This window comes from Hippocampus zosterae, chromosome 6 (genome assembly GCF_025434085.1).
Source record: "Hippocampus zosterae strain Florida chromosome 6, ASM2543408v3, whole genome shotgun sequence".
Classification (NCBI taxonomy): domain Eukaryota; kingdom Metazoa; phylum Chordata; class Actinopteri; order Syngnathiformes; family Syngnathidae; genus Hippocampus; species Hippocampus zosterae.
In genome coordinates, this window is record NC_067456.1 from 3,250,698 (window position 1) to 3,267,363 (window position 16,666).

General features: G+C 46.8%; 1 long non-coding RNA gene across 1 annotated transcript in view; it reads left to right on the top strand.

Moving 5' to 3' along the window:
• Window positions 1-5,900: 5,900 nt before the first annotated feature.
• The window catches only part of LOC127602590 (uncharacterized), a 116,732-nt gene continuing 105,966 nt past the window's right edge, over window positions 5,901-16,666 (top strand). Inside the window, exon 1 of the long non-coding RNA XR_007962838.1 lies at window positions 5,901-5,931. This is a non-coding gene — a long non-coding RNA (uncharacterized LOC127602590). The remainder of the gene's footprint in view (window positions 5,932-16,666) is intronic.

Here is a 16,666-nt window from a genome sequence, read left to right on the forward strand (position 1 = left end):
GATGGATTCTGCTCCAATTGGAAAGTGCACACTTGTTAGCCATGGGATGGAGACTTCCTTTCTAGAGTCCCCTGTCCAAGCGTGGCTGTAAAAACACTCCGCTGTAGGTGTGACACCCCCAAAAAATAAACAATATGATGCTGTGCTTCACATTGTTATGGCTCCTGATAGAGTATCAAATGATACTATACCAAACGGTATTGAGAGTGTCATCACCGTTCATTTCCCATTATGATCAACGGAAGAGTCATTAAACCTTTTCAGCCCCTACCTACCAAAAAATCTATTTTAAAAAAAATGCAACGTGGCCTTTTGTGAGATAAATGGGTACTCTCTAATGTTGTACATTTATAACAACATACTGATTAAATAGAAGGTAAAGGAATTTTACAGTTTTGGCCTGAATTCAATGGACATTATGCTGCCGTATGAAGTCCTCAGGGACAGCGCAGCACAGGAACACAAATATACCCTTCATAGAGCCAGTCGGAAACTCCTCAATAAGCTGCAGTAATGTTAGGCGTTCTACACAGAGGATAGAGAAGATATGCTGTTATATGCGCTAGTCAACTGCTGGGTTACCGCACCACAACACCAATGACGGTATTAGCCTGGTGGTGGAGTTGTTTTTAAATGATGAAGCGAAGGTGACTTCACTAAGGCAAAGCTACGTGGTTGTTTGAAATACCCACGGTGTAAGTAATTCTCTTTTTATGTTTCGATCGACAGTCAACTTGAGCCGAGATTCATACTTCTAACTCCGCCGTCCTGCACTTAGCTCTTGCCTTGTCTTTAGCAATACGCCTCAGCTATCTTCCCATTTTTCAGTTCAAGAAAATGTCTCCGGCTAACAAGCATTGGGCTTTTGGGCTCCATTAGTGAGGTCTTGGCTCCAAAGTCCCCGATACTGCCTTGACGGGAAAGGTTTCAAAACGCCGCTATCTGGCTAATTCCTCATGCGATAGCCAAACACAGTCGTTCGGAGCGGAGGACCTAGAGGAGCAATGCGGGAGGTGTGCATCATCATAACAGCCTTTGAGGGGGCCATGAGTTTGGCTCCCGAGGGCGGCGGGGGGGGGGGGGGGGGACAACGAGATTGTTCAGCTCTGATTTCCCAGCGTTCTCGGACTGATAAGACGCAGGTGGAGTGCAGAATGTGGGAGGGGTGGGAGGGGGAGTGGGGGGTGGGGGGCTGCTCTATATGTGTCTCCTCGGTTGCATTTGCTTCATTTGTTAGCTGTGTGCATGGTCGCGGGCGAGGATTACCTCGGCGCTGATATCACAGTGAAGTGCATCATTATAGGCTCGCCAATGCCGCACACGGCCTCTCCCTCCCTGCGGAAACGCACCGCTTATACCCACATAGCTCGGAGACACGCCGATGCACCTTTAAAGCCCACGGACGGCACATAAACACGAGTCTGCCTTGCAAACGCTTTGCCTCCATTAGAAACGAAACGAAGATAGTACGGGATATCAGCTAACGTTTGCGTTTACCCGCAAGGAGAGTGTGTCTCATGAGCCCGAGATGTTTGGAATCGTTAGTCCGAGTGCGAGCTGCTTCCAAGATTCTTTCAGCAGTTTACAAATCTTCAAAAACGGTTTCCATTGCACACACCTCCCAATGTTCTCCGTCTTCTCGGTCCCACGTGACTCTTACAGCCCGTTCAACCCTTGATCTACTCGCTCGCACCGAACGCGTCGCCACCCGAGGCAAGCTGCCTGCTATTTGTGATGCAAATCCCGTAGTTGCCGGATTTACTCTGCATATTAATACACAGCTGCATTATTGTTGTGTTATCCCATTGTTTGAGGAGTGGTTATGAAAACGAGCCCGTTTTGAAAACTTTCCTCTAACGAGCTGAAAGTTGAAAAAGCAAAAGGCGAGGTATTTTGTCAGCAGAATTGGGTTGCGTCTCAGATAGAAGCTTGAAGGTTCAATCTCACAGTCCTGTCAAATCGGTCTTAAAGAAAATGCTGAGCCACCAATTGCTTCCCGATCCTGCTCCCGAATGCGAATGAATTGGTAACTTTTCTACAATAACGTGCCAACCAGGTGACACTAAGCATCTTGAAATTTGAAAGTTCATCAATCTCAAGTTTTTCACATCTCTTTCATTTCCTGTCACTGGTGGTGTTCCACAGGGCTCCCGTTTTGAGCCTCTTGTATTCATCGACTTACTTTTCTCCGGACATTCATTCATTCATTCATCTTCCGAACCGCTTGATCCTCACTAGGGTCGCGGGGGGTGCTGGAGCCGATCCCAGCTGTCTCCGGGCAGTGGGCGGGGGACACCCTGAATCGGTTGCCAGCCAATCGCAGGGCACACAGAGACGAACAACCATTCACGCTCACACGCACACCTAGGGACAATTTAGAGTGTTCAATCAGCCTGCCACGCATGTTTTTGGAATGTGGGAGGAAACCGGAGCACCCGGAGAAAACCCACGCAGACCCGGGGAGAACATGCAAACTCCACACAGGGAGGCCGGAGCTGGAATTGAACCCGGTACCTCTGCAGTGTGAAGCCAACGTGCTAACCACTGGACTACCGGGCCGCCCCTTCTCCGGACATATTTTGTGTAAATTCACCATCAAAATTCATTGTGATGTGGATGACTTTTTCCTCATACTGCACCTCCCTCACTCACTGACTGACTACAGTGAACACCGGTTAATCGCTGGGGTTCAAACTCCAGACCCAAATACTATACACGTGCTATATAAAAAAACGATTTATTGTTATTGTCCCACATATTTCAAACAGATGTACATTTGACAAAACACTCTTTTTAAACACATTGTAAAATGTATAAGGAAATAATGTGCTGTCGTTGTGGTGTTTTATATATGTACCTTTAAGAGGCGGGACCTGGTGGTGTGGCATGTTTTTATCAAAACAGGACGAAACGTCTTCATTATTAAAAGAGCAAAGAACCGCAGTGAAGTGATTTTCTGATGGAAAGCAATGTTTTGAATCCTCTCCTTCAGCAAAAGACTCTGGCGGCTTGTCAAGCGACTGTGATATGGTTTACTCGGCTACCCGATGAGCCGATTGGACTTTAATGGATGTGACAGTCACCTGTCACGGTCGCCTTCCGATTGAAGGTGTTTTAGCTGTTTTGGAGTTGCGTTGTAACGAATGTTGACATATGGGTGTTAAGAATAAAGCCGCGAGGCCACAGGTGAGAAAAAGATTAAAAAATAAAAAAAAGTACCGGTAGACTAACAGCCGCAAAGTCATGAGAATAGAGTTGCAAAAATACAAGGGTGATATAACCTTAAGATAGTAGAGGAGTTGTTACATGATGAGCGGATGTCATCATCCGTCCGAGACCAGCAGGTGCTGTTTCTTTGTAGTGAGGTGACATTTATTAATTGTGTCATAATATTAAATATTAAACGCTCCTGGTCAGATGATGAAACCAATCCAATAACAAAAAAAAAATGTGATTTCAGCATGATGTAGTTATTTCTCGGAATTATACGCATTTTTATAATGCCATGAAACAGATTGTACTGATGATGGTGTGACCAAAGTGTGCATACACACTTAACACACTCATCAGCGTTCATCTTAACTGCATGCTTTTAACAGCCCAACGTCAGTCTCGTGATGCCTTCCACCCCAAAATAACAGCAAAACCTGCTTTACTCTCGTCTGACACTACATATAGTGCCGTGAAAACTATTTGCCCTTATCACAAAATACATATATTCTTTGCATAGTTTTGCCACTTTTATTTTTGAAATCACAAAATGAATGTCAATATGAGACAAAGATAACCCAAGTAAACATAAAATGTGGGTGGTAAAATGGGGAGTTTGTTTGTTTATAAGGACACTATCATGGCCCGGCGTGAAAATCTACCGCTACTTGCCCCCTAAACATAATAACTGGCCGAGCCACTCTCATCAGCAACTCAAATCAAACATTTGATATGACTGTCAATGAGTCTTTCATATCTCTGCGAAGATATTTTTGGCTCATTCTTCCTTCCAGAATTCAGTTAACACGGGAGGGTTTTTGAGCACAGCTGGCCGTTTTACGGTCATGCCACATCATTTCAATCAGCTTCACGATTGGACTTTGACTTTGATAACTCCAAAACTATCATTTTTTGTGAGTGTGTTTGTTAAAGTCATTCAGAAGTTGACTTGCTTTCGGATCGCTGACCTGCCGCGGAACCCAAGTGCGCCTCACCTTCAGGCCATCAACTGATGGCCGAACATTATTATGCTAAAGAGCAGAATTCCATCCGGGTGCTGAAGAAGCAAAGCAGCCCCAGACCACGTTTGAATGTTGGCATGGAGTTCTGTTTCTGAAATGCTGTCTTACATTTATATCAGACTAGCTGGTTCGCCGCTCTCCGGGCGGCTCATCAGCGAGTTCCTGCGGAAGGCTGGTAAGGTGGGCCTTCGGCCCACAAAAGTGTTGTTGCTTGGTTCAACTTTTTGTTCATCTTCATTGCTTATCGCGAAAATAAAGAGATGTTTAGCTCTACTAAATAACTAACAATTTCATTGCAATGCTTGTGGGTAGACAACATTTTTTCGCTAAGATGCCCGCGCGATCGTAGCGAGCCACTGCCTGAGCGGCGCAGTGGCGGCGCGCAGTGGCGGCGCGCAGTGGCGGCGCGCAGTGGCGGCGCGCAGTGGCGGCGCGGTGAAGTAGGTACGTTTTGAAAAGATGTGACGAGACGCACACTTTCCTAAAAGGTCAAATTTTGTATTATCAATTCACTGAGCATTCTCCCCAAAGTCTTGAGAGCCATTCATATGGGTTTTGCAGAAGTAAATGAGCCTTTTATGCTCCTTTGTGGTCAGCACTGGTTTTTGCCTCGGGACTCCTTTTTTCTCTTTCACATTGTGGAGTCATGAACATTAACCTTAACTGAGGTGAGGGAGGCAAGCAGTTCTTGAGACGTTACCCTGGGATTCCTTCAGGACCTCCTGGATGAATCATCGCTGTGCACTTGGAGTCATTTCTGCTGGCTGGCCACTCCTGGGAATGGACACCGGCTGTGCCATTGTTTCTCAATTTGTGATTGATCATCTCTCTCGGCACAATTCACTGGAGTCCTAAAGCTATTGGAATGACTCTGCAACCCTTTTCCAGACTGATCGATGTCAATGACATGTGGTCTCGTTCGTTCTTGAATTTCTTTGAATGCTGGCAATTTATTGCAGCTTTTTGAGATCTTCTGGGGGGCGGCCGGGTAGTCCAGTGGTTAGCACGTCGGCTTCACAGTGCAGAGGTACCGGGTTCGATTCCAGCTCCGGCCTCCCTATGTGGAGTTTGCATGTTCTCCCCGGGGACTGCGTGGGTTTTCTCCGGGTGCTCCGGTTTCCTCCCACATTCCAAAAACATGCGCGGCAGGCTTATTGGACACTCTAAATTGTCCCTAGGTGTGAGTGTGAGCGTGGATGGTTGTTCGTCTCTGTGTGCCCTGCGATTGGCTGGCAACCGATTGAGGGTGTCCTCCGCCTACTGCCCGGAGACAGCTGGGATCGGCTCCAGCACCCCCCGCGACCCTAGTGAGGAGGCGGCCCGGTAAGTCCAGTGGTTAGCATGTTGGCTTCACAGTGCAGAGGTACCGGGTTCGATTCCAGCTCCGGCCTCCCTGTGTGGAGTTTGCATGTTCTCCCCGGGCCTGCGTGGGTTTTCTCCGGGTGCTCCGGTTTCCTCCCACATTCCAAAAACATGCGTGGCAGGCTGATTGAACACTCTAAATTGTCCCTAGGTGTGAGTGTGAGTGCGAATCCTTGTTCGTTTCTGTGTGCCCTGCGATTGGCTGGCAACCGATTCAGGGTGTCCCCCGCCTACTGCCCGAAGACAGCTGGGATAGGCTCCAGCACCCCCCCGCGACCCTAGTGAGGAGGCGGCCCGGAAAGTCCAGTGGTTAGCACGTTGGCTTCACAGTGCAGAGGTACCGGGTTCGATTCCAGCTCCGGCCTCCCTGTGTGGAGTTTGCATGTTCTCCCCGGGCCTGCGTGGGTTTTCTCCGGGTGCTCCGGTTTCCTCCCACATTCCAAAAACATGCGTGGCAGGCTGATTGAACACTCTAAATTGTCCTTAGGTGTGAGTGTGAGTGCGAGTGGTTGTTCGTTTCTGTGTGCCCTGCGATTGGCTGGCAACCGATTCAGGGTGTCCCCCGCCTACTGCCCGAAGACAGCTGGGATAGGCTCCAGCACCCCCCGCGACCCTAGTGAGGATCAAGCGGCTCGGAAGATGAATGAATGAATGAGATCTTCTGGGTGACTTTATTTTGCCCGTCAATTGCAATGAAGGTGATTTTGTGATTGAACAGGTCTGACGGTCATCGGGCTTGGGTGTGCTTAGCGAAAACTACCTGAAAAATGGGAGCATAGGCGCAGTAAATTCACTTTTCAATAAGGGGGGAGTAAATTTTCACATAGGGCCAGGTAGCCTTGAAGTTTTTTTTTTTCCTCCTCAATAAATCAAATCACAATATTAAACCTGCCTTCTATGTTTACCTTGTCTGATATTTACCTTTGTGTTATGAGCATCGTTATTCGAGTGGGGAAACTGCAAAAGAGAATTTCAGAAGGGGCGGGGGGCGGGGTCAAAACTACTGTAATACTAATACACAGCACACGCATTTATATTTAAAGTGATAAAGTTAACTTGTAAAATTGAGAGCGAGACTAATGATGAATTATGCAGTGGCATTCATCATCTTCATGCATTTTTAGATCTCTTAAATACGCACAGCAGTTAGAGACGGATGCATTGTTCAAGATCGTCTTCATCAATTCAGATCTTTTCCGTGATTCTCTCTGGCTGGCAACCGGTTCAACTTTTAGACCTCCTCATGCTGCCGTGAAACGCACGGCATGAAATTTGATGGATGAACTTCAATCATCCATTCAGACACTCCGGGGAATCATTTCTTGGAGCGGATTCTCCCCTTCCTTTCATCAACAGCCAAAGGAAAGCCATAAAAGCCTTTAAATGCATGTTAGCGCGTGCCGTCGAGCGCATAAGAATGATTGAAAGCCGCAGCGATGCTCTTATCGCCGTTTGTTTGACAAGCACGTATCAAGACAATCCGAGGCAGGGCGCGTCTTTGAAGCCTTATTATTCTTTTTTTTTTTTTTTCCCTTAATTTGTTTTCCCGAAACAAAGACAAGACATTCGCCGCGATGTTGAGATAGAGAGCGCCATGAGGCGTGGGCGAGGCGCGCGAGACAATTTCCAAATGTAAACACAGGCATTCACGAGCGGACACCGCATCTGTCCATCTGTCCTTTTTTTTTTTTTTTTTCTCAGCACACACAGCCTCCAAATACCGTGAGCATGCCCGCACATAAATTCCTGTTATTCATCCTATTGTCACCTGTGAATTGACGCTAACCCCCGCCTGGAATGATGATTGCGGGACTTGTGTGGAGAGTGCGAGAGAAAAGCCCTGAGAAAGTTTAAATCACACCGTTGGACTGAGCTCACCTTGGAGGGCCAGATGGGGAATACTCCATTTAGTCTCCATCTGCATGTACTTGTGTATATTTAAGGAATATCACACGAAAGGGAGCAGAGGCGGGCATTCCGCCATCAGTCCGTCACCGACAAAAAAAAACATTTTGCTTGACAAATGAAGGCAAACAGAAAATAAGAAAATAATGGTGGATGAAGCAGTGATGGACGTGGATTCTCGTCCGTCATTGTAACCGTCACTATGCGAGACATACGATCTCGCATAGTGAGAGTTTTTTTTTTTTTTGGCATGCATGTTGGGACCAATCTACTTAAGATTCATTCATTCATTCATTCATCTTCCGAGCCGCTCGATCCTCACTAGGGTCGCTGGAGCTTATCCCATGCAAACTCCACACAGGGAGGCTGGAGCTGGAATCGAACCCGGTACCTCTGCACTGTGAAGCCGACGTGCTAACCACTGGACTATCGGGCCGCCCTCTACTTAAGGTTATTATTTTTATTCATTCATTCATCTTCCGAGTCGCTTGATCCTCACTAGGGTGAGGGGGGGGGGTGCTGGAGCCGATCCCAGCTGTCTCCGGGCAGTAGGCGGGGGACACCCTGAATCGGTTGCCAGCCAATCGCAGGGCACACAGAGACGAACAACCATCCGCACTCACACTCACACCTAGGGACAATTTAGAGCGTCCAATCAGCCTGCCATGCATATTTTTGGAATGTGGGAGGAAACCGGAGCACCCGGAGAAAACCCACGCAGGCCCGGGGAGAACTTGCAAACTCCACACAGGGAGGCCGGAGCTGGAATCGAACCCGGTACCTCTACACTGTGAAGCCGACGTGCTAACCACTGGACTACCGGGCCGCCCTCTACTTAAGGTTATTATTTTTATTTATATATAATTATTTTTGTGTGGCGGAATGAAAATAAAAGTCAGAGTGCTGTTGGGCTGTCGAACAGCACTCACGGAATGACAGAATGTCCGATCAAATAGCTCGTCAGAACTAAATGTTGGATAATGGGTGGGGGGTTGGGGGGAACAAAAGTATTTTTGGTCATCGCCAAAACTTAAGCACCCTTAATGTACAATAAAAGTCTACGATTGGGTTGTCACTCTCTTGTCACAGATATGTGTTGTTGCTTCCGAATTAGGTCAATAGCGGCCGTGATTCGTGTCCAGCTGCTTCCACCATTCCCACATGATCACCTTTTAATCCAGCCTGCAATCCAATTCTCTCCGGTCAGGCATTGTCAGGAGAATTCCCCGTGAAACATATCTCGTAGACATTCACATTACTGGGCCCCGGTTTTGCGTCTCAAAGCTAATGGCACGATTTTCCGTAAAGAGACGCAGGGTTGAATTGCGGTCAGCGGATTTAAAAGGTCATCCGGCGTTTCATTTTTCGGAGCAAAAGGAGCGGCATCGTGTGCTGCGGAACATGATAAGTCGAGGAGACGTGCGTGTGTAAGAAGGGCACATCTGGATATGACGTCTCCACGAAACTGTGAAAGGTGTGACATTTAAGGTTTAGACCAGGGGTGTCCAAACTTTTTGCCATGGGGGCCAGATTTTATGTGGTAAAATGTCGGGGGGCCGACCTTGACTGACATTCTTTACATTGAACAACAATATTGTTCAACAAATTTTAGTAAGCCAGTCTGTTTCACATTTCCATTTTTATTTTAATTTCAACAATCTTAAGAATTTCTTTTGGTTCATTTGAAACAGGAATTTGAAATATGACATATCAGTCAATATAAACACGGAGTGATGTCTTGTTAACTCGTGAGTGATGCCCTCTAGTGTCTAAATGCTATTACTCATTTAGTGAATGCTATTACTCATTTAGCCACTAGAGGGAAGCAGTACTCTATGAAACATCACTCACCAGTCTACGAGACCTCAGTCAATGCAACACGTGTTCCATTGCGCCCAACCTACGGGCCAGACTGCACTGATTTTATGACGGGGGCCGAGGGCCGGATGAAATTCGATCGCGGGCCGGATTTGGCCCGCGGGCCGGACTTTGGACATGTCTAGTTTAGACACTATCGGTGCGATCGAGCGCTAGGAGTGTTTGGGTGAGAGGAGGAAGGAGGAGCAATGGAAGGAGGTGCCGGGCTTATGCGGGCGGCGTCCGTCAGAGATTTCCAGATGGTGCAGATGTGAGTGGGCGATCTCAATCTCGGCAAGGGCAGGTTTATCCAGCAGCCGGGTGGAAGTCCACGGATTCATCTCCGCCGCGCTTGCCGTCGAGATAACTGCGCCGCTTAGCAGCTCGCGATCAGGCTTCGGCCGAGCTGTGAACATTTGTATGTATAAACGGCACCGGCGCGGTGTCAAGACGCCTAGAGCGGCGGAGTTCAGCTCGCGGGAAAGAGATTGGCCCATCGCGGGACAATAAACGAGCGCGCGCTGAAGAGTGTTTTCATTATCGTGTCGAAATTCACTTGAAGACAACGCATTTGTCAGAGCCGGAGCAAGAATGACGAGTGACGGCGTGAATATTAGTGCCTGTCTTGTTCAATTCACGACTGGTTTTGTCGCTATTCCTCGCTGGGTGAAGCATTGCCTTCAACGTTCACGCAGTGTTGACAGTGAATTGAGGCTCACGTTCAAATCGTGCTCATAAAAATTGCTAAAAGTTGGATGGACAGTTGACCGGGGGGGGGGGTCGGGATGGGCTGACCGCGAATAGCGTAAATCTGTATACAACTGGGGCGACCCGGTAGTCCAGTGGTTAGCACGTCGGCTTCACAGTGCAGAGGTACTGGGTTCGATTCCAGCTCCGGCCTCCCTGTGTGGAGTTTGCATGTTCTCCCCGGGCCTGCGTGGGTTTTCTCCGGGTGCTCAAAAATATGACTTCATTAAATCAAGAAAGCTGTATTTGATTTGAACAGCAAATTGTGATTATACTTACAGGGTAGCAAATCAATGATGATATTTTGAGTCTTACTACTAAAGCATACGTGCTAGCTGTCTTTGTTGCTATGCTAACTGGGCGATAACAAGCACACCCATAAAATAGAAAAAAAATTGTCATTTTTGATAATATAAGGGGCGACCCGGTAGTCCAGTGGTTAGCACGTCGGCTTCACAGTGCAGAGGTACCGGGTTCGATTCCAGCTCCGGCCTCCCTGTGTGGAGTTTGCATGTTCTCCCCGGGCCTGCGTGGGTTTTCTCCGGGTGCTCCGGTTTCCTCCCACATTCCAAAAATATGCATGGCAGGCTGATTGAACACTCTAAATTGTCCCTAGGTGTGAGTGTGAGTGCGAATGGTTGTTCGTCTCTGTGTGCCCTGTGATTGGCTGGCAACCGATTCAGGGTGTCCCCCGCCTACTGCCCGGAGACGGCTGGGATAGGCTCCAGCACCCCCCGCGACCCTAGTGAGGATCAAGCGGCTCGGAAGATGAATGAATGATGAATGAATGTGAAATACGTGGGGGACGGATGAAGCCAGAGGCCGTCATGTGATGAAAAATTGTCAACGGGTCGGCATGTATGCAGAGGTCGACTGTACTTTTCGCACCTCTGGTAGACTCCAGCTTGCACGCAACCCTGAACCAGATAAGGCATCGGATATGCCTTGTTTCTTTTCCATTTGTATGTAAAAGAACATTTTTTCCGTATGAACCTTTTTTTTTCCCAACCAAGACCTATTTAACCGCAGTATACAATAAAATCAATACAATCGCAGTGGGTAATGTCAGTAGATTTACAGCTAAAGCTGCGAGTGATGAAGTTCACACGCAGGACACCGCTTTCCTTTCTTCTTTGTTGAATTTGCTGCCAGGTCCTGCTGCGATGATCTCGACTATTTACAGAGCCCATGCAGCTACTGGAATCCCATCAAAACACTCGCGGTGGAAACACTAACCAATCAGAGGTGTTAATGATAGCGTCTCAAGCACTTCTATAAGCCCTGAGCTGACATTTTATTCCAACACGTGTTAAAAAAAAACAGATAAATCACGTCATCAATTAAAGCGAGAATCAAAACAGCTACAAATTATAGATTTTTTTTCTCCCCTTGAATTCATCAACTTAGCAATCAATTAAGAGTCATTTACACCTCATTAAAATAAGTCGTGACCGCGGATGCTTCTGCCACGCCGAAACAGGTAAACCGAGGGAGCGGGAAAACTGCCGATGCGGCGCGTAATATTCCTGCCTGCGGGGGAAGCCAGCGGGTGAGTTTCATCATGACTTCCACGCTCTTCAAATTATTCCACGGCGCTGTGTGCAACGCACGGGTGGCTCTTTTTGCGCCAAAGTTGTGAGGCTTCAATTATCGGGGAGGACGCAACAGGGCAGGAGTAATGCGCAGCGGCGCGAAGGACAACATGTCTGGAAACAGGAGGACGTGACATTTGGAAGCTGGCGACGTTTATCATGCTTTTGTGACCTTTGTTTTATCCGTCAAGAGAGTCACCTCAAATGGAATTTTTCAGACTTTTACAGTTTATTGTTGTGATGTGTACGGTACATGCTCAGACTTTCAAACCTGTGGTTACAATTCCAATTTGCTGTAAATGAAAGATATTTCTGGCTCGTTCCGGAATTATACACTAATTTTTTATTTTAAAAGCATAAAATAAACCCGCCATATAATACATATTGGATTCATCTTTTACAACCATTTTGTTCTCAAGCAAACACTTTGTTTGAGATATTTATTCGTCATATTGTGTATTTTTCTTAGTTTGGCCTGCGACTGATAATCACACATATGGAAATATTGTACACTTATGGTGTTTCAAAAAATATGACTTCATTAAATCAAAAAATGAACAGTAAATTGTGATTATAGTTACAGGGTAGCAAATCAATGATGATATTTTGAGTCTTACTACTAAAGCATACGTGCTAGCTGTCTTTGTTGCTATGCTAACTGGGCGATAACAAGCACACCCATAAAATAGAAAAAAAAATTGTAATTTTTGATAATATAAGGGGCGACCCGGTAGTCCAGTGGTTAGCACGTGGGCTTCACAGTGCAGAGGTACCGGGTTCGATTCCAGCTCCGGCCTCCCTGTGTGGAGTTTGCATGTTCTCCCCGGGCCTGCGTGGGTTTTCTCCGGGTACTCCGGTTTCCTCCCACGTTCCAAAAAACATGCATGGCAGGCTGATTGAACACTCTAAATTGTCCCGAGGTGTGAGTGTGAGCGCGGATGGTTGTTCGTCTATGTGTGCCCTGCGATTGGCTGGCAACCGATTCAGGGTGTGCCCCGCCTACTGCCTGAAGACGGCTGGGATAGGCTCCAGCACCCCCCGCGACCCTAGTGAGGATTAAGCGGTTCGGAAAATGGATGGATGGATGGATAATATAAGGAAAAAGATAACATTGGTTCGACTGCCACACTCCATTTCAGCCCGAAAGTATTTATTATACCTATATACATATTGCGCCTCGTCCCGCACGCGGTCTGTCCTTCCGTCTGTCCCTTTTCAAAACGTACCTACTTCACCGCGCCGCTCAGGCAGTGGCTCACTACGATCGCGCGGGCATCTTAGCGAAAAAATGTTGTCTACCCACAAGCATTGCAATAAAATTGTTAGTTATTTAGTAGAGCTAAACATCTCTTTATTTTCGCGATAAGCAATGAAGATGAACAAAAAGTTGAACCAAGCAACAACACTTTTGTGGGCCGAAGGCCCACCTTACCAGCCTTCCGCAGGAACTAGCTGATGAGCCGCCCGGAGGGCGGCGAACCAGCTAGTAATATATAAAACATTCCAGAAAAAACATTTGGTATGCCCATGGTCCGAGCGATGAGCTTGATGGTGTGACGTCTTTCTTGCGGCTCATTTTTTTTCTTCTCTTCCCTCGACGTGTTTCGGTAAATACTTCTTAGAATAACTACCATTTAAGCTACGTCCGACGGGGGAAAAAAAAAAAAAGTTTGTCTGTTTTCTGCCACTTCTCATGAGCCAGCATCAATTCATTTGACAGTCCTTTCACATCCCAAACACATTCATCTCTTGCGTGATTGCACCGCAGCACTACGCCAAATCCTGGGCTTTATGTGCCATCAAATGTCATGACCCATCAGCAGGGCAGTTAAAGAGTTTTGATGCAGACACATCACGTTTCTGTCAATACTGGCGCCATCGTGACTTGTCGTGAGCGTTCACTGGCCGTGCTTGGCACGAAAGCTGCAGAGGCAAGTGTGGCTCACCTTTCGGCTCGCGCTAACGTGACACCGCGCCGCATCCCGTCGTTATCTGTGTCATTATCCAGGCAATAACAACCCGGGGAGTGTGCGGACGCGTTCTGTGGACGTTTTGCCAGCGATGGACAATGAAAGGCCATCTGTGAAGGGCATAAATTTGTTTTGTCGGAGGGAGCACATTGCTATGCCAGCACACAATTTCACAAGGTTTCACGTGGGTCTTCCACCCACATTCATGCGGGGAAGAGCTGATCAGGAGGCTTAAGTACTAAACTCATTTGTAAGGGTATTTATTATTATTTTTTTTCAACTAAGGACTTTATACGGGCTCCCAAGTCAGCCGTTTAATAGTTTTAAAAATTCTCTCAACTGGACTGTAAATCACTAAATGGTTTTGGTCCTGAATACATGAAAGAAATGCTCATGGAGAATCAACCCAGTCGGGCTCCGAGGTCTGCAGAGTCAGGTCATTCAAGTGGAGCCCAGAATTCAAAGCAAATATGGTGCATCAGCATTTAGCTGTCATGCTTGCGCGCAAGTGCTATTAGCTGCCGACAGAAGCGTCGTCAAAATTGTAATTGCTTTTTGATCCAGGTGAGAATCTGTCTTCAACCACCATGCCCCCCCACCCTCCCGCAAACCTAAAATTAGATATTTTTTGAAAAGCATTTGTTAACCAATATTTATTTGTAGGCATAAAAAAGATGAGGTATCATCATTTTCCATGGAAAAAATTTGTGTTTCAGGATTAAGAAAACAAATACTTCAACATCCTGTACAAAATCCGACTTCAACGGACAGTTAGGACGGCAGAAAAAATCGTTGGCACCGCCCTACCCACTCTTGAGGACTTGCACACTGCAAGAATCAAGACAAGGGCACGGAAAATCCTCCTGGATCCCCCGCACCCTGCCCACCACCTTTTCCACCCACTCCCCTCAGGCAGACGCTACAGATCCATGCGCACCAAATCCAGTAGACACTTAAACAGCTTCTTCCCTCTAGCCATTAACTCCTTAAACAGTCACTGATGTAGTCACCCTTCTTCTACTACAAAATGGTACTACAAAACTACTGGTTACTCTAAAATGGTTCAATGATTTTGTTGTTTGCGATGATACTAGTGCAGCGTGTTATACCGGAGACAAATTCCTTGTGTGTTGTACATACTTGGCCAATAAAGATGATTCTGATTCTGATGGGTTTCCTTTGACTGAAGATCATACTCTGGACGTTCACTAGCTTGGATGTTCCTTCTCAGTTTTTGTGCAAATCGAGACTCGATTGGTTGTATGAATTTGACTCTTGGTCAATTGAATTTGTGAGATTACACATGTGTCTTATCGCTTATTAAAATTTCTCTCCAAATCTTTTTTTCTGGAGAGACAGTCAAATTGGAGGATGCACTCGACGATATTCACACATGTTGTCGTACAGAGACAGACAGATGCATACATGCACGTGCCAGCTCGTCTCTGCGGATGATGAGCGGCGTGATGATTAACGGCATTAATATTGTGCCGTGCTTCCAAATTGTTCCCAGTCGCTCCTTAGCAGTTAGAGCAATTTAACCTCTTCTCTGTCTCTGCTCAACCCGCCTTGGACGAGATCCAGCACCAGTTAGATGACGCTGAAAACAAAAAATGCCTCAATCATACTTTGTCAATTCAAGATTTTTCTCCCCCCCCACCCCCCAACCCCCCTACATCGCCCTCCTGTCGGCTTGGCAATTAACATTGATTCACAAACGCAAGCACAATGCACAATGGGCACAATGGCTCTTTTAGCCTCACGATTGTTCGTTCAGGAGCCAGTTGGGGGAATTTTTAACGCTCTCTGCAGCTCGTGTAATTTGCATATTATAAGAGTTTAAGTCCTCACAGTCAGACAAGTGATTCACATAGTATTGTCGCTTGTGCGCAAGGGGACACCCTGAACGGGTAACCAGCCAATCGCAGGGCACGCATAGACGAGCAATTATTCGCGCTCACAATCACAACAAGGGACAATTAAGAGTGTTGAATCAGCCTGATATAGATGTTTTTTGGAATGTGGGAGGAAAACCGGAGTACCCGGAGAAAACCCACACAGGCACGGAACAGGAACTGCCAATGTGGTGTAAAACTTTATGACTGGCAAAGTCATTGGAAGATAGTTGCAAAGTTTATTCAAGCACATTGCTCAAATGTAAGCTAAATGCTAAAAACATTCCCATGTAGCCACAGAGTATTGACGGGTGCACGAGCGGATAAAAAAAATGCTAACTTGAATGAACGAGTCGTCACTTGGAGGAATGCAAAAGCTAAGGCAGCCCAACTTGACATGACATGTCGTTATGGCCACCAACTGAAGAGCGTGACGGTACTGCGGCTGGATGGATGGAGGTCTTGAGGAGCCGACGATGAGAAGAAAGGAGCGTTGGCGCGGAGTGCCGATGCGGATTTGGAGCTGGGAGTCGCGGCTTGGAGTTTGAAGCGGATTATGTGGGACAGGAGAAGTGAACTAATCTCTTTTCGTCAATGGACGCTACAGCTTCGTGTTTGCTTTCAAAACTTTGCTTGTAGCAGACGTGTGCACATTTTTCAGCATGATGTCTCTGATCCACTGGTGAAAGGACACTTTGATCCTCTCCTCTTTCATCTATAACTGCTTCAGACAACAAAGTGTATGCAGAAATGTGGTGAAGATTGCACGACTGTCTCTGTCCTATGTGTTGTCTTGTGTTATTTTTTGTTATTTTTGACTTCAAAATGGCGCCGCGAGAGTGGCTGCCTTTCCAGCAGCTCCTATTTTTTTGTTGTTCTACTTCTTCCTTTCATAACTTTGCTGCTGTGAATCTGGAATTTCTCCATTGCGAGACTAATAAAGGTTTTCTTAAGGTAAATGGAATTTTGTGGATCCCCTTGAGTCAGAGGTGATTGTAGCAATGCGGGTAGGAAGGGAAGATGAAGGTGTATCCGTACTGCGACATGGTGAGGGAGGGGGTTGGGGGGGCTGGTTGACTCTGCGTTGCTAATTAAAGATGATTTAA